The sequence below is a fragment of the Bubalus kerabau genome, chromosome 19 (genome assembly GCF_029407905.1).
Source record: "Bubalus kerabau isolate K-KA32 ecotype Philippines breed swamp buffalo chromosome 19, PCC_UOA_SB_1v2, whole genome shotgun sequence".
Lineage (NCBI taxonomy): Eukaryota > Metazoa > Chordata > Mammalia > Artiodactyla > Bovidae > Bubalus > Bubalus kerabau.
The window spans coordinates 11,213,320-11,238,293 of NC_073642.1; the positions used below are offsets into that span (position 1 = coordinate 11,213,320).

The following is a 24,974-nucleotide window of genomic DNA, read 5'->3' on the forward strand; positions in this document are numbered from 1 at the left end:
GACAAAGAACAAGATAAAGAGCTGAGGGCCCTCCAACACACACATACACATATACACACACACACACACAGAGGAAAATGCCCACGCTTGTATTGAAATTATGCAAAATTTCCAGAGTCCAAAAGCCATGCAGTTAAAAATCACTTTTGTTGTTGTTTGAACAATGAGGATGCCATCATTCAGGCAGTTACCTTAAAATATGGATTGGCCTTGTACCCTTATTTGCAGGTTCTGCTTAGCAGTGTTTTAAAAAGCCTGTTGCTCAAGAGAAATTAAGGTTTTAGCAGCTTAGTATCACAGTCATTATAAGAGAACCCTCTTGAAACTATATTGCAGTGAAGGAATCAGGAACTTTCATCAATCTGAAGGAAGCTGAATGGCTCAGAGGATTGGTAATTGGCTATCGACGTGACCCGTTCACGTCTTGCCCAGATTGCAGTTAGCAGAGAGCTGTTGTTCCCTGACAGGGTGTTTGATGGTTTCTAGGAAATGAGTGGCTGTTTTCATTCCTGTTCCAAATGGACAGGTGTCTACATCAGAATTGGCAACCTGGTTGGCACACTCAAAGAGTGGCCAAAGAGCGAATTGTTTATGGAGAATAAACTTCCCTCCCGCCTGTGATGCCTGCACATGCATGGGTGGGGAGGGAGCAAAATGGAGATGCTGGAGGCGGAAAGGTTGATTCAAGTCTGTGAACGTAAGCTGGCTGAAGCCCTTTGGTTCCTAGTGGCGCCATATGCAACTGCGTCTCTTCAGCTTTATCTTGTGCTTTACCACGTTGTGCTCTAAATGCACAAATAAAAATCCACGAAAGATGCTTAGGATTCTCTTATCAGTCTCAAAAAGTAAAATGAGCCAAGAATTGTGTTTTTTCACACTTTGTTAAGTAAGCATTGCTTTCATATATCTTTCTTTTCTCAACAAAATGGATCTTTTTTTTTTTCACCCCCTCCTCTGTAGGTCAGATGACTTGCATGTGTTTGATACTGAATGTGAGGTAATAAAACCTGGTTCAAAGTAGGAAGTATTGCTCTTGTCCTTAGTGGATAATATCATATTTTATTGTATTATACCTAAGTGAAGACTCTCAAACCTATAAAAGTATTTATCTCTCCTTTCACTTTCACACATAATCCCTATTGTTCATGCAAATAATTTCTACTTCCTGAGTGTTATTATAAAATAGTATATGAGTCATATTCTTGAAGAAAAAAAAATCATTATAATACTTCAAACTCTGATGTTTTTTATTGTTTAACCTTTAATTTCACAAATATGAAAGTTAAAGTTTGGTATAAGATTTTTAAAAAAGAAAACAAAAGGTAAAAGACCTCAGACTATGAGACTAAAGCAGTCACTGTAGTTGATACTGGAGATTTACATTTAATTTGGGGTAATTTTTATTAGTAAGAATGTTTAATTGTTCCAAACTTTAAAATTTAGGTTTCCAGTTGCAAGATTCTTTAATCCTTTTCCTTGGTTCTAACTTTTCCCTTCTCTTCTTAATGAACTATTTCTGCAAATCTGACATTAATTTTTAGTTCATTTTGACCCATTGCTTTGGGCTCAGAAATTGTACCAATTGGACTTGAGCTCAAGTCTACCTCTTCTGATGAAGAAAGTGGATGAAATAAAACTCAAAGAAGTTGCCTCACTGTTCCAAAATGAGTCTCAAAATCTGAAGGAGATTGTAGAATTGGAACGTATCGTTTCCTTATGGTTATATTAATCCACTTCCAGAAATAGAATCAAACCTTTCTTGAGCTTGCATATAAGGATGGACCCAGGTGCCATTTAAAGATTCATCTTGAAAGAACCCACAGGAACTCTGAAGCCAGCAGCCTCTAGCAGCTGCAGAAAGAGTCAGGCAGTTCTCAGAAAACTGCCTGGGAAGGAGTCATCAATCCTCGTTTTCTGGGAATATCACGTTGAGTCAATATGCGTGTGCGCACTCAACCGCTCAGTCGTGTCTGACTCTTAGTGACCGCATGGACTGCAGCCCGCCAGGCTCCTCTGGCCATGGGATTTTCCAGGCAAGAATACTGGAGTGGGTTGTCATTTCCTCCTCCAGGGGATCTTCCCAACACAGGGATCAAACCCGCGTCTGCTGCATCTCCTGCATTGGCAGGCAGATTCTTTACCACTGAGCCACCTGGGAAGCCCATTGAGTCAATAATTCAATTCTATTAGGGTTTGTGGGGACCCATATATTGAAATAAAATTTCATGTTGGAAACAATATTCCATAGCTTGGAAGATTCCCTTACACCTCAGAGTTCATTGGTATAATCTCCTAGAAAGATGTGCAGCGGTAAGAACTGGAAATTTCCAATCGTAAATCATTTACATGTAACACAACTAAATAAAATCCTTGCCCTAAGCTGATTCTATATATAAAACCAAACATTCCTTAAATGATTATATAGAAAACCAGTTTGTTCAGATAGCCCCTATACTTGAATCCTTATATGAGATTTGGCGTGTGTGTGTGTTTTTCTACTGTATCAACTGCCCAGTGATATTTAAAACTCTCATGTCTTTAGTTCAGCAAGGAGCCAAATGGAGTTGGGTTCATTCCATTCCCTCCAACATAACTGCCTCCTTCTGGAAAGCAAATGAGAAAATTTAATGAATAATGAAAATTAAAATGTAGGCAGAGGGAAGTGAGTTCTCTACCCAGAGTCACCACTGAACACCCACACAAGCAAGGGTTTGGCATTTGCCTGTCATCTGCTTTTCTGGCCATAGGGAGCAGCTCAAGTGACAGGCACACAGATGGACGCCTTGTATGATTAATGGCATCAACCAGGCCTGGTGGTGAGGATGCTGGAGATGGTGACAGACATGAGCTTGTCCCCTTTTTGGTTTAATGGTCCTTCCAAGGTTTGAAGTTGAGAGGGATTGGGAAAAATTCCAGCCCCTTTCTTTTTTACTAGAAAAATCTGAAGGCACCCCTCCTTCTTTCTCCAGTATCACTTGCCAAGACCAGACCTTTAGTAGGAAGCTATACCAGCCTTCAGAATGGCCCACCAAAATTACATTCACCTTCCACTTCCTTCCTTCCTTTGCTCCTTCCTCTCTCTCTTTCTTTGTTCTTTTCTCCTCCCATCCCACTTTGTTTTTTTTTGTTTGTTTGTTTGTTTGTTTGCCTCTTTCTCCCAAGCATTGTCTTATCAGCAAGCTCAGGATACAAACTAGCCCACCAGAACGGGCTCTCCAAAATCTCTGATGAATGTGCAGATTTGAGCAGGGCCTGAGTGGAGCCCTATCATCACTCCCAACCTAACACCTTCTGACTCTACCCCAGCCACCAAGCAGGTGGTTCCTGAGCATGGCTCCTCTGTTGCATCAAGAATACAGGAGACCAAGACTCCACCATTCAAAATAGGCCATAGCCTCAGGATCATGCCTAAAGTTGAGAATTCTTTCCTTAGTCACTCAAATGTGTCCAGTTCTTTGTGACCCCATGGACTGTAGCCTGCTAGGCTCCTCTGTCCATGGGATTCTAGAGGCCCAGGAGTGGAGTGGATAGTGCCCCTTCTCCATGGATCTTCCCAACCCAGGAATCAAACCCAAGTCTCCAGCATTACAAGTAGGTTCTTTACTGTCTGAGCCACCAGGGAAGCCCCCGTTCTTTCCTTTACTGGCTTTTAAATTACCTTGAATAGACATGTAAAAGGTAGGAAAGGGCAACAACACTTCCTCCTATCTCCCAGTCCCTCCCATCCAAGTTCACCAAAATCCTTCCTTTAAATTCATACATTTTTGGAGGAATTTTAGATTTATAGAAAACTTGAGTGAACTGTATAAAGAGTTTCTGTATATCCCTTCATCACTTCCCAACCTTGCCGTGCTATTACCATCTTGCTTTGGTATGGTACATATGTTACAATTGATGCTCCAATACTGATACATTATTATTAGCTGAAGATCTTAGTTTACATTAGGCTTCACTCAGTGTTGTATGTTCTGTGAGTTTTGGCAAATGTATAAAGACATGTATCCACCATTAGGCATCATAGGAAATAGTTTCACTGCCCTAAATATCCCCTGTGTTTTGACCTTGATGTTCAGTGCAGCACTGTTTACCATAGCTAGGACATGGAAGCAGCCTAAATGTCCATCCACAGATGAATGGATAAAGATGCCATGATACATATACACAATGGAATATTACTCAGCTATAAAAAGGAACACATTTGAGTCAGTTCTAGTGAGGTGGGTGAACCCAGAGCCTATTATACAGACTGAAGTAAGAAAGACAAATATAGCATATTAATACATATATATGGAATCTATGGAGAAGGCGATGGCACCCCACTCCAGTACTCTTGCCTGGAAAATCCCATGGACGGAGGAGCCTGGTAGGCTGCAGTCCATGGGGTTGCTGAGGGTCGGACACAACTGAATGACTTCACTTTCACTTTTCACTTTCATGCATTGGAGAAGGAAATGGCAACCCACTCCAGTGTTCTTGCCTGGAGAATCCCAGGGACAGGGGAGCCTGGTGGGCTGCCGTCTATGGGGTCGCATAGAGTCGGACACGACTGAAGTGACTCAGCAGCAACAGCAGCAGCAGCATGGAATCTAGAAAGATGGTACTGATGAAGCTATTTGCAGGGCTGCAGTGGAGACGCAGACATCGAGAACAGACTTATGGACATGGGAGGAGGGAAGGAAGGAGAGGGTGGAAGGAATGGAGAGATTACCATGGAAACATACACATTACCACATGTAAAATAGATGTCTAGTGAGAATTTGCTGTATGACTCAGGGAACTCAAACCTAGGCTCTGCAACAACCTAGAGGGATGGGAAGGGTGGGAAGTGAGAGGGAGGTCAAGAGGGAGGGGACATATGTCTACCTATGACTGACTTATGTTGATGTATGGCAGAAATATTGTAATGCAATATTATAAAGCAATGATCCTTCAGTTAAAAATGAGTAAATTTAAAAGTGAGAAAAAAAAAAACAAAAAAAAAACTGTGTTCTACCTATTCATCCTTCTCTCTCCATGAAGCCTCTAGCAACATCTGGGGATTTTACTACTCTATAGTTTTGCCTTTCCCAGAATGTCATATAGTTGGAATTATGTACAGTACATGTAAGTTTCCTCCATGTCTGTCTACGAGCTCATTTCTTTTTATTGTCACCTGACATTCCACTGTCTGGTCGTGCCATGGTGTTTATCCAGTCACTTACTGAAGGACAACTTGAAAAGGACTAAGTCTTGCCAATTATGAATAAAGCTGCTATATACGGTCATATGCAAAGTTTGGTGTGGACATAAATCTTCAACTCATGTGAATAAATATCATTGCTAGATAATATGGGAAGAGTGTGTTTAGTTTTATAAGAAATGGCCAAACTGTCTTTCAACCCAATGCGTCTCTTATAGTTTTAAATGACATATTAGTTAGGTCCTATTACATAATAGGTCCTTAAGCAAACATGGGGACCTAGGCACTGCCAACAGCTCCTGGTGGACCTCAAGGCAAGAGTTGGGACCATTTGGAGGAGCAAAGAGTCTTTCTTAAGACCATGAACTTGATCAAGCTACAGGGCTTCATGTCTTGCCTTTGTGACTTACTTGCTCTGTGACTTCAGGTAAGTTACTTAACCTTTCCATGCTTCTGTTACCTCAACTGAAATTAACTTGGTAATAGTGTTCTTGCCTGGAGAATCCCAGGGATGGGGGAGCCTGGTGGGCTGCCATCTACGGGGTCGGACAGAGTCGGACACGACTGAAGCGACTTAGCAGCAGCAGCAGCAGTACCCAAATGCTAGGGTTCAGAGGATTACTTGAGCTATCTCATGCATGTCTTAGTATCACTTAGTAAAAGTGCTCAAGAAATGTTCGTTATTCCTATATCTTATTAGGAAAACCAGTGTCTCTTCCATCACTACCACCACCACCCAATGTATAGCCAGTATATTCTTTAGTGACGATTTGTGTAACACTTCAGCCAGGTACACCAAAGACAGAACAGTTGATATATTGTGAAATATGGTGAGGGAAAAAAAAAAATGTGCAGCAGCTAAAATAAAAGGAAATCAAAACTAGAAAGGAAATATCTTTAAGTGCAGAGGTTTTGGTCCACAGAATCAATCTGCTTGTTCTTCCTTAGCCCTTGACTCCCAACACTGTCTTGGCTCAGAACCCTCTCGGGTAAGTTCTTGATTATGAAATGCCCTCTCTCTGGTGGCCTGCCAAAGCCTGCTCTGCAGACTCGCAGGCTAACCTGGCACTGCTACTGGTGAGAAGCCTTGTAACCCTGAGGGCCTGACTAATGCGTGTGTATTTTCCTTTCTCAGACAATTCTGCAGGCAGGTAGGAGGAGGGCCGTTCAGCAATCCACGTGGTAATTTCTTTTTTCTATTTCTTTGGGCAGTTCTTCCAGGATGACATAATGATATGTGCTAACAATGAAAAATAAAGGCACTGTAGCTGTATCTCTTCATACTTGGGTTTACTTTGGAAATCAACAAACAAACAAAAAAGAAATTCTCTCCTGTGCTTTCTTGATGAATAATCCATGGCTCCCACAATGCCCTCCCACCAGTGGGAATGGAAACATCTGAGGGCTTCTACAAGCTGATTTGCCTTCGTGATATCAGATAACTAGTTTTCCTGTTTTAACTGCATGAGCAGGGTTTAGGTGTCACGAGGTCAGAGCGCATGGAATTTTTTTTTAAACTTAGGGTAAACAATGAAACCCAATAACTTATTCAGGGCATATGGCTCAAGAACAAGCAGTCACTAATATGAGGCAAAGCGCATTAATAAAGCATGACACTAAGGGCATATTTGGATCAAAATATTTCAGAGTAACTGTAAAACTGAAATATGACAACAGAGCTCAGACTCCTACTTAGGAATTACAAAGAGGTAGGTTTGAAAAGTTGAACCGTAGGACATGTGGGTCTGCTGGAGTCTTCCACAGGGATGCTGACAGCCAAGCATTAAGTCTGTTTAGCCCATCAGTCCTGTGGGAAGAACAGGAAGAGGGCAGAAGATCAGAACGAGCAGTCTTTCTCAATCGGCCCTCCCACACCCACTCAAGTGTCTTGCAGCGCCTGGCAGAGCTTAATAGAGTCATGAGGAAAAGGAAGAACAAAGGAAAGAAGGAAAGAATTGGCCCCAAGGAAAGGTCTCCCACTCTGAATTTGCTTTGGCTGTTCTGAGGTGCAGGGAAATCTTTCTAGATTTTCTAGAACCTTCTGTGCTTTAAGGTCCGGCCTGGTGAGTTTGGGAAATGATTAACAGCATGGTATCAAGAATCAGACCATAGAAAGCTACTTGAAGTTCTGACTCCACCCCGCACTAGTCCCATGACACTGAGCAGTTCCTCTCTAAGCCTGGGCTTTCTTGGTTGTGAAACAGAAATAATAATAGCAACGTACCTCCTCCAGCTGCTGTAAGAATCACAGAACATCACAGTGCGTGGCCAGGCCTCTGATGCATAGTGGGTGCTCGATCTAGGTCGTTACCACACTACTGTCGTCATCATTGCTATTTTGAGTCAGCCACCCCAGTTATGGACACCTTTCTGTCTGGAACAGGAAACAGGCAGGAAAGAAGTTAGTAGTAGCAGGGTTCAGGCATGGACACGCAAGCTGAGCATTTCAGCATCCTTAGATGCCACCAGCTGCGCTGCTCCATTATTTAATTCAGTTCAGCAAGTGTGCTTTGAGTTCCTTCTCTATAGAAGATTCAGGAAAAAGTTCTAGGAGTGTTCTGGGATCCAGGGGACACAGTAATGTTCCTGCCTCACAAAGGGGTATTTAACAAATATGCCTGTCCAGTTAGTGATGAAATTGGACATAGTCTTTCAAAATATCAGATTAGCCTCTTTGAATCTGAATTAACACACACATAATCCCGACCCCTATTCTCCTTCTCCCCCAAATATAGGTAGATAGATAGATATAGATATAGTATTAGTATGAAAAGTAAAAGTGTTAGTCGCTCAGTCTTGTCTGACTCTTTGCAACCCCATGGACTGAACACCCTCCCCCGCCCCCTCCCAGGCTCCTCTGTCCATGGAATTCTCCAGGCAAGAATACTGGGGTGGGTTGCTGTTCCCTTCTCCAGGGGATCTTCCCAACCCAGAGATCAAACCTGGATCTCCTGCACTGCAGGCAGATTCTTTACCATTTGAGCCACCAGGGAAGCCCATTAATATAGTATTAGAATCATAAGTATAGTAGAGTAGAATTATAGCTAGTATTAGTATAGTATAAAACAATTTCAGTTTAAAATCCCTTTTAAGTTAAATTTTAAATATCAACTAACTGCATTAAATATGTCTAAGCAAAAGAGGTTTTTTTCCTAAATATCCTTTGAGGAAAACATGGTTCCAAATGTTTAAACACTATATCAACCTAAAGCATGGTTGATCCCATTCAGGACCATGGTTGATCCTGGTCCCATTCTGCTTGTCTCTGTACCCAAAGTATTTGTCAGCCTCAGTGAGAACATGGATGAGTCATGCCTCTTTAATGATTTGGCATATAACTTCTGCATCAATGTTTAATATTTTTGGTATAAAAGCATATTAAGGTCAGAAACTGAATGGTGGTCTAGGACCCTACACTGACTCTCCAAACCAAATTTCAGAATATAGTCTTACATCGGCAGACTAGAACCTGTATCTTAGATATCTCTCCTAACCACTTGCCTTCATTAGGCCAAACAAAAACAAAATCAGGGGATCGACTAAGGTAGATAAGCAAGTCGGTAAACCGAGATGTTGAGCTCACTCGTGAAGAGTATGTGGAAGAGGACGGGGGCTCAGATGGCCTTCCTGATGTCCAGCAAGTCACAGCTCCACATGGCAGAACTGTGCTGGGCTCCCAGGAGGCCCAGTCTAGCACAGTGTCTTTTTCCTTGCAGCTGAATGGCCCTTGTCTCCTGTCGGTCGTGGAGACATGGATGGATGGATGGAGGTGCACAGGGTCTTTAGTCTTCAGGTGCAGTCAGGGCAACTATTTTCTGCACCAGTGGGAGGATGGGCAGGGGGATCTTGACTCTGACCTTTATTTTTTAAACTTTATCTTTAATTGGAGGATGACTACAGTACTGCGATGGCTTTGGCCCCATGTCAACATGAACCAGCCATAGGTGTGCACACGTTCCCGCCCCTCTGGAGCCTCCCTCCCACCTCCCTCCCCACCCAATGCCTCTAGGTTGTCACGGAGCACGGGCTTTGGGCTCCCAGCAAACTCCCACTGGCTCTCTATTTTAGGTATGGTCATGCATACATTTCAGTGCTGCCTCACAAATCATCCCACCCTCCCCCTGCCCCACTGTGTCCAAAAATCTGTCCTTTATGTCTGCATCTCCTTTGCTGCCTTGCAAGTTGGATCATCAGGGCCATCTTTCTAGATGTGTTTCATAGATATGTGTTAATATTCAATATTGGTCTTTCTCTTTCTGACTTAACATCACCCTGTATGATAGGCTCTAGGCTCATCCACCTCATTAGAGATGACTCAAATGTGCTCCTGACTCTGATCGTTAATTTCCACTCATCAGCAGACTGATACTCCCCCTGCGTGGGAAAGCGAAAACACCAATTTTTATGACGGTAGTGGCTTTTACCAGCAAAAAAAAAAAAAAGTTTGCAAGTTAGAATGAAAAGTACTACATACCTGGAAAGGTGTTTTCTGTGGTCTCTCTTAGCTGTATGTGCCTGATGCTGAAAGGAGTGCCCTTAAAGAAAAAAAAAAAATCTCTCTGCCCCAGGTGAGCCTCTGTTAGTTTCCAGAGACAGTAAAGGCCATTACACCCAGCTAGTCTGCCAGGCTCCCCATATCCCATATTGTGGTCCCTATCTAGGGAGGGGGATGCATGGATATAAATGTTTGGTATATTCTTGAATCTCTAATGTTCTCTTTTCTGAAGTTCCAAAGCTACTTCAAAAGACTTTATTGTAATTATTTGAACTCAAACTAATCTTGATGAGATTTAGGGAAAAGAACACTTTCTTTTCCCCAAACAGCTTCCCAGGTACTGTTTTTAGTTTTGTTTCCAAAGCAGTAGCTGGCCCCCCTCCCCCGAGCCCTGGTGTCCTTCTTCACCAGTGAACTCTTCCCTGGAACCCTGCCCTGCAGCAACCCAGCCCTCCTGCCCACCCGGACTTCCCTCAGCTTGTCTGCCATGAGCTCCGTCTGTTTTACAGATGACCTTTTCTCTTCCTAACTCCGTCTTCTTCAGGCTCGCTTCTGCGCATCCCTTGAGCATCAGTTTGAACACAGCTCCCCACAGCAAGTCTTCACATCTCGGACAGTGGCTCTTTACCCATGCTCCCAATTCCTGGACGATGACCTCTCAGGCACTTCATGCAATTGCTTCTTGAGTGCAGTTTTCCTGCTCTGAGTTCAGACACTATTTCTGTTTTACTATTGTATCCCAGAACCCAGGACCATGCGTACGTGTGGTAGGTGCTCAATAATCTTTGATGGAAATAAAAGAGAGAAGATAGGAAGAGAGAGAGAGAGACAAAGGGAGGGAAGGAAGGAAGGAGGGAGGGAAGAATGTGAGAGAACGGACAAAACAGCATTACTGCAGAGGCATTCCTGGTTTGTCATACCTCCTTCTCACAGCCTCTCCCCTTCTCTTTTCCCTCTTCCTCCTCTGTGATATCCTCCTCATGGAAACACCATTAAGTAAAGCAAAATTAAAATCATCCTTGCCTCAGTATGTACTCCAATTTGATGTGGGGTTTTTTTGGTCCTTCTGGGTCCTGCCTCCATGATTCAAATATACAATTTCAAAGCCAATTTATTCAACGAGCACAAAGCATCTTGTCTCTCTCATATACACCTCAGTAAATAAATGACAAAATATGTTTTGTTAAGATAGTTTTTTCACTTAAGGTTTGAAAGTCTTACACAAGTTTTCTTGTCATCAGATAAGTCCAATTTGATAGTGGCATTACAAAACTAAGACACTAGAAATAATATTATTTGGGGGTGCAGGTGAAGATGAGGTGTATCCTGGCAAAAATCTGGAGAAAAATGTGGAGTTTGAATAGTTGGATATTATATTATCATTTGATTTCACAAGTAACTAATACTTGAGGTCTCCATTTATTTAAAGAAAATAAATTTTCTTTAAATAAATTTTCTAGTGTTTTAAATAAAAAAAAGGCTTGACAGCCCCCCCATGGGATGTAGAAATTAGAACAAAGATGTGTCGAAGCCCCTTTAGATTATTCTTTATAGGATAAAAAAAAAATCCCAGGGTGTATAATGCTATAAAAGAGAATATTGCACTGTATGTGGATATGAGCTAGATAAAAATTTTTCAAAGCAACTTTTCGTTGTCTTCCATGAATTTCCCTTTTTTGTGTGCAGAGAAGATAGATATGAAAGAGCACAGTAGCACAGCATTATGGAGGAGAGTAATACATGTTCATCTGCGTCATTGTCTCTATTTCTCACTTTCTCACCTGCAAGTATGCAGTTCAGGGATGGCAGAGCTCCAGAGCAGGGCAAGAAATTGAGTGCAGGGTAGATTCACTCATGACGAGAGATTTTGTAAGTTACAATTACAGAGTCAGGGCTAGAAAATAAGAGAGATTTACTTAAGCATTAAAGATAGGTACTGGGCAGTAAAACTGATAGATCCTTGTTACATTGTCCCATAAGAGACTGGGCCACTTGCAGAAGTTAATGCTAAGAAAATTTAAAGCAAGTTAGAGGAAATACGTCTTCACCTGGTAGAATTCATTCTGAGGAATTTGCTGCCAGCGGCAGCCATAAAATCAATCACTGGGATGCATTTTTCCAAAGGGTAGAATAATATATGACCCACTCTTCTGACTAGTTGGGGAAGATAAAAGCAATCAATTTGCCTGCTTCTGGAAGATCACAGTTGATTACAAGTGGGGTCAGCAAAAAGATGTCCCCCACACTTGATCAGGATAATTAAAAACTGTTTGCCCATGCGCACATGTCCTAGAAGAAATGTCGAAATAGGATGCAAAGCTCAAATGACCTGATCTAATATGACAAATGTTTGTTGACAGGGACCAAAAATTAAACGATGAAAAAGAAAAAACTATTCCAGGAAATAATTATAGATATTCCTAAAATATTTTTCATAAAAACATTTTTGTGATACTACAAATACGACATGATGCTTTTGTTTTTGAATCTGATTTGCCTGACTAGTACTCTCAGAGTAAATCTGCTAAGTTTGAAAACAGTTAGCAAGCATGACTTTCTTTTTCCCGATAGAGCATAGAGTTTAGTCAGAAGTTATACATACACTAGAAATGTTAGCAAGGCAATGTTAATTCTGAGGTTGTCCTGTAGCAGATCAGTAACAAACCCCTGGATAAAGGCATCTCAGTTTAAAATTAGCTTCTTTTTTTATGGAATCTGCTCCACTTTTTTAACTTTTTTTTCTTGAAATTGTAATGTATTTTCTAGAATTTCACATTTTGCTACAACCCATGTATCAAAAGTCGTATTCACCCTAACATATGAACTTCTGAACAAGACACCCAAAAAACCATTGTTGGAAGTATGGCTGGAGCCTGCATTTTCATTTGGGGACAAAAGAGTGTAATACAATCTACAAAAAAAAAAAAGAGAGAGAGGGTGAAATTGTGATAAAAATTGCAAAGTAAAATAAAATCCTGAATAAGTCATACTAAAAGCAGATCTCGAATTTCAACAAAATGTAGCCATGCTGAAAAGGCAAAGAAAAGTCTTTGTTGTCATCTCCTGGAAACCAGGAAATGTTACTGACTTTAACGGACAGTGACCTGTCTAGTTTCATTACTCATGTTAAAAAAAAAAAGCAAAAGTAAAGATAAAAGGTGTCTGGAAGTTCTTTGATGATAAACCTCCGTAACTTGCAATGGTAGTTATAAGTTGAGCTTAAGAACATCATTATTTTCATAACCATGTCTTATTAAAACATTATCCTGCCCCAACATTTCAACAATGAAAGAGTAAATGCCATATATGAATTTCAGGAGAGTTTTCTATAGTTGCCGTGGCACTGGTGGAAGCTCTAGAGGAATTCCTGAATCAGCTCACGGGACAGCTTACTGCTACAAGCACTCCTTGCGGAGGGGACTTTCCCTAGAGCCAGCCTCCCTCAGTTTCAGTCCCAAGGAAGCCATCAGCTGAGGGCCTTGGGCAGATCATTTCACTTCCCTTGTCTCAATATCCTTTTCTATAACATGGGTACAACAATAATGCCTATGCCACGGGATTGTTTAAATCGATCCAAAGTAACTAAAACTGTGCCTGGTATATCACAGAGCGCTCAGTCATTGTTATTTTCTTTCAATCCCTTGAAAATCTGGGCTTTAAAGGGAATCATCTTTCCCCTGTTTCCCCTTTGGCTCAGCTGAGAAAGAATCCGCCTGCCATGTGGGAAACCAGGGTTCGATCCCTGGGTTGGGAAGATCCCCTGGAGAAGGGAAAGGCTGCCCACTCCAGTATTCTGGCCTGGAGAATTCAATGGACTATGGTCCATGGGGTCGCAAAGGGTCGGACATGACTGAGCGACTTTGACTTCACTAATCTTTCCCCTGGGAGAGAATGGGACATCAGAGGTCATTTCTTCCTTTGTGGAGTTGGGTGTAGGAATGGGAGAAATTTCCAAGGTTACACTCTCTCCTCATTCTGGTCCCTACTCTTTTTTCTGCCTTCTCTCCTGCCAGTGTGAAAAGTAAAAGTATCAATCACTCAGTCATGTCTGACTCTTTGTGACCCCATGGACCGTAGCTTGCCAAGCTCGTCTGTCTATGGAATTCTCCAGGCAAGAATACTGGAATGCATTGCCATCCCCTTCTCCAGAGAATCTTCCTGACACTGGGATTGAACCTGGGTCTCCTGCATTGCAGGCAGATGCTTTACCCTTGAGCCACCATGGAAGCTGGCTTGCTCCTTAAATTCTGAGCTCCTTAATCCTGCTAAATTTGCTCACTCCTCACAGTCCTTGCATCTCCTCTTAGCCCAAAATAGTTGCCTCTTTTCTCCCCCACCAAATCCTGATGTGGCTGATTCACACTCATCCTCCAGCCCTCTCCTTGGATGTCATCATCCTGGAGAATCGCCCCCATGGCAAATCTATGCTTGGTGCTCCCGTCCACATGCTCATAGCCCCCCTCTTTTAGTCACCACTTCTTATTTTCTGCTGACTCTCTGCCTCCACCATTACACTAGAAACTCTCCTTGGCAGATAGTTGGATCCGCCATGGAGCAGTGCTCCTTGTCGCTGAGCTCCAGTTCTGACGCACTGAGACCACAGAAAGCACCAAGACCAACAGGAAAGCCTGCCCCTTTTCAGGAACATGCTTCCTATTTCCCTTTGCATGTACTCTACAAAATCACTCCTGATGAGGCTCTGCTCAAAAGAAATGGATGTTTTGGCTATCATATTCAAAGCCAGTGTTACAGAAGAACCATGCTGGGGTTTCATGGAAATAACTGGCCTACCTTTTATAAAACAAACACTGGGAAAATCTATAATGCAGCCTGAATTGGGAAAAGTTCAAAACAAAGTAACAGGGAAGAAATAACTTTCTTTGAGGTTTATTTAGTCTGAAAAACAGGACTCCAATGGGTGGTAGTGTTGTTTACATTAGTCTAAATTGTTTAATCATATTGCAGAATTTATACTTATCTCCTAGAATATGCAGGATAGTATTAACCTTATAATCTATTGAGTACAAATAACAAACACTTGGCTTTATAGTGGATGATCAGAAATGCAAAAAAGATAGATCAAGCAATTAGATGCAAGCATGGTGAGGTAAAAGACTGATTCAGGCAATTTGCTCTCACATTTTACCCATACCTAAAAGATGTAGTTAATAGAGACATAAGCGTGGAGCAATCCACATGAATGATTCAAATCTTTATTTCTCTTTGTGAATGAAGGTTAAGTAAGCGCTTAGAGATATATGATGAGAACAATACCTAGACTATTGAAGCATGAATTTACATACAGAGCCTTTGCTAAGCACTGTCCACGTATTATTCTATCACAAGAATCCTATGAGGTATGCAATGGTTAAAACAATACAGTTGAATAATTTGAGGCTAAATGATAAAGAAACTTGCCCAAAGTCATACAACTAACAATCAGCGGTCAGTCTTAAAACCCTCGTTCATTTGACTCCTGAGTTTTTTCTTGAACCTTCCAGTGAACACTACAGCCTTCACCCAAATTCAGATGCAAGATGTAGTGAGAAAAACCTGAGGTCTGGACTCCAAAAACACAGTAGTCATCAGTTTGAGCAGATCACTGAGTCTCTGTTTCATTAGTTTTGACAGGAGAGAAGTAATATTCTTATCTGTCCTTCCTGCCTTCCAGAGCTCTCATGATGATCAAGTGAGATGGTTTACATGCAAGAACTTAGGAAGCAGGGGTGTGCTATACAAGTATCAGTTGACAGTTTATTTACAAGCATAGCCTGTTGATGGATTTGTATTGATTTAGTTGGTATTTAGCGAATATTTTATGTATGAAGGTTGCAAATGAGTTCCACAAAAACCAGATATGACAAGCAGATGAAAATGATGGACTTAGCCCACAGAGATAAATGGACATGATTTGTAGAAGGAACTGGTTGTCCCATAACTGCACTCCAGGCTTGAGGCACCAGTAATTGGCATTTTTAGAAAGTTAGAACATCAAAAATAAGGTTCCTCTTCTGAAGGCAGTTGTACTTGGGATCAGAGCTGCTTACAAATTAAGCAAAGGTAAATCCAATTGAATAACAGGGATCCTGGGGATTGAAACGTGACCTTATCTAAAGAATAGACCAGCATCTCCATGTTTATTTACCTGGAGAAGACAGATCACTTACAAACTTTAAAAACTTTGTTTTATAGCTTATAGACCCCCCCCCAATATATTTTTCTATTAAAAAATTGTGAAAATTATTATCAACTTCTATTACGTGTGTAAAGCTCTGGGAAACTGTAGTATTAAAGAGAAGAAGGTAACTTGAGATTTGACTTCATCTGTTAGATTTTTCCACCTGTCCTTAGCATCCTAGCTCTCTTTGCTTTCAACATAAAATAACACCCATGGTGGTAATCATCTATTTTTCTCTCCTGCATTTGTTGAGTACTTGAGAATATAGTTGAGAACTGCAATAGATATCTGTAATTTTTCTCTGCCCAGCATTCATTCCTTCTTTATGTAATAGAATCTGGATTTTCTGTTAAGATAACACCTTTTTTCTGTATCTCAGTGCTTAAGGTTTATAGAGCTGACTCCACCCACTGGGTCCAGCAGTTGAATGATAACTGAGACCTGATCAATCAAAACGATGGTGACTTTTCCAAAGCTGGGCATGAGACCCAATCAAGCCTATGGTTATTAACCCTGAAATGTTTGATGCAGCAACTACCAAGAAAAAAACAAAAGCTAAATTACAAAGCTATAATCTTTGAGGTACTAGTGGCCATCTTTGCTGCCACTTGAAAAGAACCTACTTGAGAATGACATCAATACAAAGCAGAACCAAAAGATAAAAAAATAATTTCCTAGGGGTATTATTTGCACACTTAGCTTTTCCCTCTTCTTTTCCATTACCAAAGGTAATATATTCTTTTTTTGATCAAGCCAGTTTCTACCCTGGTTCTATTAGCTGCAACTGGAAGCAAGCATTATTATTTCTATTAGTTGCAACCATTAGCCCAAGGTTCTGTTAATTGCAACCATTAGCCCAAGGAGATGTATCAGTTGTACAAAATTTCTACGTATGACATATACTGTCTATCAGTACTCCGATAGCTTCTAAGGAATAGAAAGTAGATATAGAAAGAGAAATTGTAGAGCTGAGTTTACTCCGTTTGTTTCATATTCCTCTTTGCTCTTGATTATCACAGAATATTGAGTAATAAGTAACAGCAAACATGCATATAGTATATGGAATATGAGAGGCATTCTTTTAATCCCATGTCTTAGTTATATTATTATTCCCAACTAAGGAAAATATAAAGAGCAAAAAAAATTTTTTTTGTATTTCAGAAGAGTATTGGAGACATAAGTTGAGCCTCAATGTAACACCCTCCACATGTCAAAGTGTGTTATATTTTTCTCAACATAAGAATCGAGCAAAAGCATCCAAGGTTAAGAGTCAAATTATGCTCCTCCTCCTACCACGGAAAAGCTGCTGAAGCTTGGAGAAAGTAACCTAACTATTTATTTTACACCACAATGCTAGGAAAAAGAATGGAAGCAAACCAGCTTGTGCTTCAGTACCAGTTTTGAAAATCACAGCTTTGAATTTGAGTCCCAGGCTCACCACTAACTGGCTGTGTGAGCTTGTATGCATATTCTCATCGCCTTGGGTACCTGTAAAATTAAGTCAGTGACATGCAACCTCCTTATTTCTCATACATTATGTGTAAAGCACTTGAGAAAAGGTACTTGAAAATGACTTCAGAAGTTTCTGTCTGAGTACATACAGAATATTGTTACTACTTGAGTGTAAAAAAAAAAAAAAAGTAGCTTTTGCTTAAGTAAGAAAAAGAAAACTCTCTACTAGTGAGATATGGCCTGGAACTCCTCTAAGCCACAACAAGAAAATAAACTTTGCCTGGCATATGATTGAAAAGGATAATTTAAAAATCACAGAGAGGTCATCATTCTTCCTTCACGCCTGAGGATTCACTCGGCGTATGCTCTGTGCTGTCACCTCATCATGGCCAAATCTGTGCTACCCCATGAACTGCCATCCACCAGGCTCCTCTGTCCATGGAATTCTCCTCCCCCAGGGGATCTTCCTGACCCAGGGATCGAACCCACGTCTCCTACGTTGGCAGGCAGGGTCTTGACCACTAGTCCACCTGTCCGTGTGCCATTCTTTCCCATAGAGGAAGGAGTTAACTACTGCAAAAATAACCGCAGAAATAATAGCTGGCACCAGAAGAGCTGAGTCCTAGTACTGACTCTGTCACTGGCTTATTTTGAGGCCTAGGACACAGCCCCTTCTAGCCCTTGGCTTTCCTGAAGGGATTAAATTTGTAATGTGGGAGACAACACGGGCACTCACCAGTATCTGGCTTTCCGCTGCTTTCCAACCACACAAAAGACTGTACTTTCGAGACTCCTGGCAGTTATGCTTAGCCAGACGACTAGTTCTGGCCAACAGGGTATGAGAAGAAAGACCAATGCTACTTCTGGTCATGAAGCCTTTCAGTACTTTCTTCCCCTGCTGCAGCCACAGAGGATGCCATTAATTCAAGTGAAAGCGTTAGTCGCTCAGTTTGTCCAATTCTCTATGATCCCATGGACCATAACCCACCAGACTCCTGTCTGTGGAATTCTCCAGGCAATAACACTGGAGTGGGTAGCCATTCCCTTCTCCAGGGATTAATTCAGGGTGGTCCAGCAATAGATAGTAGAGCCTCCCTCATCTTGGGCTCTGTGCAGGTACATGGAACAGGATCCCCTTGCCAACCTGCCACTGATATGTAGAAAAAAACCTTCGTTTTGTTAAATCACTAATACTTTAGTGCTAATTTGTTACAGCAGCATAATCTAGTTTATCCTTACAAATAAAATAATTTCCATGTTTTCTCTAAACTCTCATTGATACAATTGCCATGCAATATGTTTTCTATGCTGAGATAATGGATTTAGAGCAAAAAGAAGCAATGAACCCCACAGATCTTCTAGGATATTTTTCTTTATAAGTTGCAAGGAGAGATAGAGCTATAAAGATAAGGAAAGGCTCCATGGAGTTTCTCTGCCCCTAGGAGGGGGCATTCTACAGAATTTTCTCGATTATGCTTTCCAATTCCTCCCACCAGGACTTTTAAAAAGTTAAAAGGTGTGTTTTATCTTACTAAATATCAAAAACAAATGGGAGTCAAACTTGGAAGACACATGTTAATACAAAAGTGAACAGAACAAAAAACAAACAAAAAATAGTGAACAGAACAGAAATGTAGCTTTAATATCATTAGATGTTACATTTAATTTGTTTGTCATATTTATTTGCAGATGTGTCCCAAAGGGCTTGAATAATATTCTAGTGGCATCTACCTATGAACTCACTTGCTGGGCAAGTTCCAAAGTACCTCTACAATGAAATCACACAACTTGAGTAAGAAGAAAAGAAAGGGAGGAACCAGCATAGCTCCAGGCCCATTCCGGGTTTTCTTCTCTCCTCCTGGAGCAGAAGAGAGAAGGGGAGGAGAGAGGGGGAAAATTGAGGCAGATTATAGGGATGGGTAAGAACAGAAGAAGGAAGTGGCCAAGTGACAAAACATAACAAGATAAAGAGAAAAGGAGAAGAGAATACGCACGCAAAGGCAGACAATATCAAGCATGGCCAAGACTAGGTGAAGCAGCCAGTGGTGAGTGAGAGAACCACTTGTCTCACTCAGTAAACAGCCTTGATATCTTCTGGCTGAACTATTTCTGCAATGGCCCAGGTAGCTCAAACCTCAGAGTTAGCCCTTAGAGATATGCAAGACCAACCATCAAGGTCACATTGATGGTGCAGGAGGAGCCTCCAAATGCATCTGGTCTCTTCAAGAAACCAGTCAAAAGCTAGAACCTAAGAAGAAAGAACACCTAAGCAGAAAGCCATATGGAGCAGAAAGAATAGTAGCATGAGCGTTCAGCATCTTCCATAGTGTCCATCCTTAAAGACTGTAGACGTGTCCATGCTCCCTTTATCTCATCTTACCAGGCTCCTCCTAGAACAGCAGATGAATCCAACCATGTCCTAATTATACTCCGTGACTCCATATTTTCAGATGATCTCAACATGTCACACAGAACCTCATAGGGAGGTTCATGTGAGCAGGAAAGTGGCTAACCACGTAGGAGACATGACAATTCATCGTAAGAAAAGGAAATAACAATTTTTAAAGGATTTACTACATTCCAGGAAGTGGACTAAACCTTTCACCAGTTTCATCTGTTTTAAAATCGTGCATCATACTCTTTGCTTGCTTAATGTGCAGATGAGATTTCAAAGGATTAAATGAGCCCCTTAAGTTCTCACAACTGGTAAATGGAAGAGGTGGGGTTCTGAGCCAGGTCATCTGACCCAAAAGGCAGCTGCTCAGGGCACACATCACACCCCAGAGAGGATGAGAGGCCACACTCCCCCTCACTGTCCACACTCACTGTTGAATGTCTCACACTATTTATATCCCTCACTTCAGTGATGGTCTCATTCTCACCTATGAATACCTTGAGTTTGTCAGTGTAGAGATAAATTTTGTCCTTCTCCTAATCCTTCACTTTTCTTGGTGACTTGTATCTCCCCAACCCCAAACCTAGTTTTCAACTGCTTTAAACAGAGAGAGCTTCCATAACTACTTCTTTTTAAAAGCCTGGCAGATGCTCCAGTGGGCTCACAATATTCCACAGTGGAAGAGTTGTTCATTGACAAACAGCCATGAATATTTGTTGAATGACTGAACTTTTAATAATTGAAGAGACCCTTTCCTAGAAACACTCTGAAGCTAGTTAAAAGGTTGTTAAATAATAGGGACTGCTAGGGAAGGATCTAAATTCAACTTTTCATTTATTCATTTTAATTCATGCACTCCACAAATATTTTTTAGCCTCCTAGACAGCACCAGACACTGTGCAAGTTACTTCTGAGTGATGTACAAGCTGTCTATTGTTGTACAAAATTAGCCCCAAACTTGGCAAGCTGCACAAACACTTGTGATCTCACACAGTTTCTGAGACTCAGGAATCTGAGTACAGCTTAGTGAAGTGGTTTCACTTCTGGATCTCTTGTGAGGATGCAGTCTAGCTATTGGCTGGAGCTCAGGTCATCTTAAGACTGACTGGAGCTGCAGACTCTGGCTCCAAGTTCACTCTCCTACTTGTTGGCAGGCTCAGTGGTTCACTGGCTCTTGGCAGAGACTTCAGTTCCTACTCTTGTGGACCTTTTTGTTAGGCTTCCCAGAGCCAGAGATTCAAAAGAGAGAGAGCCTGCACCCAAATCAGAAGCCACCATTGCTTTTTATTACCTAATTTCCAAAGCAGTTCTGTGTCACTTCTGGGAAAGAGGTTCCGTCCTTCAAAGACAAGCATCAGAGAATTCATGTATACAATTTGAAAACCATGGAGGGGAGTTGATTAGAAAGGAAATTGCTAAAAAAAATTTTTTTCATAGCTTTTTCTTTTTTTTTTTGACTAATTACAATTAACATGTGATATTTTGTAACTTAATTTGCTGCTAATAAACTAGATATAGCCATGTAGTTTCAACCTTTTCCTAGGAGACCCAGAAAGCATCAATCCCTCAAGATATCTGTATCTTTAGATGAAGAATATCATTTTCCATTCATGTGTCAGGAGTTACACAGACCCAAAGTTCTAGTTCCTGGAGAAGGGCATGAGAACCCACTCCAGGATTCTTACCAGGAAAATCCCAGGAACAGAGGAGCCTGGTGGGCCACAGTCTAAGGGGTCACAAAGTATCAAACATGTCTGAAGCTACTTAGCACACATGCATGCATCCAAAGTTCTAGTTAGGCACCTTAATCGCTCAAAGAGAATGAGGAAAACTTAAGATGACATAGAAAAATCTATCAGAAAGATCATCAGGGAACCTAGAAGCTGCCGTCTAAATGTATTTCCCAGTGCAATTCATTTAACTTTTCAATGGTCTGACTGTATTTTGACCCTCTGCATTCTTTCAAAGATTCAAATTTTCACCATTATCTTCCATGTCAAATAATGAATTCTGAAGCAGAATTTCCATCTGTCAGTTTACAGAATGCTGCATCTCATCTCATCTCTGCGTTGAAATCAAGTTCCCCTCACCTTTCAACAGCCAAAGCACCACTTCATCGTCAGCAGTGGGGAAAGCCACAAATCAATTAAACTCACCATGGATTTGAGAGTACCCATGAATTGCACTTACAGTGGTCGTACAAAAAAGATGCAGCACAGGGTTCTCAACAAAAGCACGCAAGTCAGGCAATGGCACATTTGGGGTCAGTGACGCTTTCCCTCTTTGTCCTGTCTGTCACTTGAGCAGGGTTCTTCATTTTGTTTTCCTCGGGCCCACTGCCACATCAGCATTTGCAATAGTCCACATTGCTTTATTTAAATCGAAGAAGCAAACCACACGCAGGTTTCTGAAGAGCCGCGTGTGACTAAGAAAGCCTGGGGTTGGAAGGCAGTGCCCGTAATCCCCTCCCAGAGCTAAAGAGGAAGCTACTCCAGAGAGGGTTCCAAACACAACAAATACCCCTTCGAGCTCAATTTTGCATTTCGTTTTCTGCTTTAAAATCTCTATTGGCTGCACATCTGAGAAGGCTTAAGAACATAATTTATTCCATATAAAGTTCCCAGTAATTTATGCTCACCAAGTTGGCAGCATGGGAAGAAATTTTTCATTGGCTACCATGGAAGATTATTATAGACCTTCTCATGTAAGTAAAGATAGCACCGGCAGCCATACTTTATTATTTTTCTTCATTTATTTTTTTATTGAAGTTTAGTCAATTTACAATGCTGTGTTAATTTCTGCCAGACAGCAGAGTGACTCCGTTTTGCACATACGTACATTCTTTTTTGTTATTTCCCATTATGATTTATCCCGGGATACTGAATACAGCTCCCTGGGCTATACAGTGAGTTCTCAGTTGTTTCAGTTGTGTTGGATTCTTTGTGACCCTGTGGACTCTAGCCCACCAGAATCTTCTGCCCGTGGGATTCTCCAGGCAAGAATACCAGAGTGGGTTGCCATACCCTCCTCCAGGGGATCTTCCTGATGCAGAGATCGAACCCAAGCCTCCTGTGCCTTTTGCGTTGTAGGCCGATTCTTTACCACTGAGCCACCCGGGAAGCTTGTGCTGTACAGTAGGGCCATTCTATATGTAATAATTTGCACCTTCTGACCTCAAACTCTCAGCTCTTCTCAGCCCCCTCTTAATAAATGTGCATTAATTTTTTAAAACACCATCCTTGTAGAGAAGGGGGACAAAAAGGAGCAAATGTAGACAAATATGGGAAACCTATTGAAAATGTGCTCATTTCCCCAGTACCCCCTATCCTTCCCCCATCCGGCAACTCCCCCGATCCTGCAACACAAAATTAGTGCAACTCACTTTTTCATCAAAATTCCACTGTAACTCAAAAAGCAATATGGCTGGAAGTCTCCTGGTCCCTACATGGGAGTGTAGTGTTTATAGATATTAAACAAAAATCTCTAAATTAAATTTGCCTTTATATATTCTTTTAAAATATAGAAGCCCCTGGCCCCAGGCAGCTGCCTTGGCAATCACAAGTCTGCTATGTCTGTGAGACATAGGTTCATTTGAGGCAGCCATAATTTAAACAAAAGGAAATGTACTAGCATCTCAAGTTTTAAATTCAAATGATTTTTATCTTTTTAATCTATAAATTTATAATTTCCTTTCTTGTTATTTCTTAGGAATGCACACATCGAGAATAATAAATTGATATGTTAGTTGTAATAATTACTTAGATTCCTCTCTGTAGGCATATGGATATGAACACAGTTTTCTAAGATGGAAGAGGTTACTGTAACATATTGGTTTCCTATCAGAATCTCAAAAGTGAAGTCTCTACTTTCTATAATCGTGACAGAGCCACCAGAATGCCAAGGGCTGGCAACTGACCTAAAATTGGATTTCCCATCCTTTGCATTTGTATCATATAATCCCATCTGAATCTCTTATCATGGGTTTTCTGGAATCATATTTTGATACTGCTAATAGGAAAGTTTGATACTCTCCTTGCCCTGAGAGGTCCACAGCCCTCAAAATTTTGCCTTTTTATGAGCAATGTAATCAAGACTGGATGATACTTGTATTGTACCTCAGCTGACTGGGTACCAAGACACAGTATCACTGAGATGATTATCAAGGATAGCACAGCCTCCTCAACTCAAAGCAAAAAAAAAAAACAACTATAAACTTCCTTCCTGAAATATTCTACTGCCCCATTGAGCCAGGAACAACAATGAACATAGTGCTCAAAAATGCATTCTATTTCACCTACGAATTTCTTTGCAATTTGAATCCTAAAAAAAGAATTCACAAGAGAGAAGATGGTGGGGAGGAATTTTTTTTTTTTTTAAAGGAAGAGTGTATTTAGAAAAGAATGAGAAGATGTCTTGCCACTAAGCCAGTGGGAATTTGAAATTACTCCAAGCCAAGGAGCCAATAGACTGGCTAAAACATAAGGTAGAATTCAGAGGGAGCTGATCATGTTTTGATCTCATTTTATGCTTTTCTTCATGCTTGTTTCCAAGACCTAATTGGTGCCTATGTTGGAAAATGTTAACACAGAGCAGCAAAGCAAAAGAAGGGCATCAAAACATCTTAGATGAATCCTTCTTCCAATCTAGATTTTGCCCTCTCCCTGAGTAAGTGGCCATAAGATATTGACTTTTAAGAACCCAGATGATTGCCATTTCTTGGGTCATCTAAAAGTTATACAGAAGCCTTGGGAAGAAGAAGGTATCTTAACCTTTCTTTAGTCCAGCTATGAAAGGATCTTGGCCAATATACAAGTCATACATGAAACGACGAAAACAACAGCAAAACATATGCCAGAATTGAGTTTTGGTTGTATGAAAGTTCACCATGACTCTGAATGGTAGGAAGACCAGCTCAGAGAGAACAGTTAAGTCAAAGCATCATGCTGAGAATAAGGAGAGCAACAAATTGGACAACGCTGGTGTGAAGCCTCTAGTACAGTGGTTTTTCAATTTGTGGCTCTTGAGTGTCTTGTAAGTGAGTGTCCAAGGTCAAGGCAGGGGGTACAGTTTCATAACTATTGTGCTCAAATCTTTCACTTCAACAGGCTAGTTCTACCATGAATAAAAACAAGTTATTATCAGAACGAGTTGTTCCAGTGATTACTCTGTGCGATCACAATTAAAAACCCAAAATGATAAACCTAAGATATTCAGAGTCTCCATCATGAACACAAACTAAAAGCCAACATCCTTACACTTGCAGCATTCATTCATT

The 24,974-nt window shown here is 41.0% G+C and overlaps 1 long non-coding RNA gene across 10 annotated transcripts in view; it reads right to left on the minus strand.

Moving 5' to 3' along the window:
- Positions 1 to 1,293: 1,293 nt before the first annotated feature.
- The window catches only part of LOC129634415 (uncharacterized), a 35,415-nt gene continuing 11,734 nt past the window's right edge, over positions 1,294 to 24,974 (minus strand). For 2 of the 10 annotated variants that reach the window (XR_008705617.1, XR_008705620.1), the window contains exons 2-4: positions 11,456 to 11,568; positions 7,404 to 7,553; positions 1,294 to 6,986 (exon numbers count right to left, since the gene is read on the minus strand). This is a non-coding gene — a long non-coding RNA (uncharacterized LOC129634415). Of the gene's footprint in view, positions 6,987 to 7,403; positions 7,554 to 9,653; positions 9,715 to 11,455; positions 11,569 to 18,040; positions 18,116 to 21,889; positions 22,170 to 24,974 lie in introns of those variants that run through there. The other 8 variants (XR_008705624.1, XR_008705618.1, XR_008705625.1 and 5 more) reach the window with 7 other exon arrangements.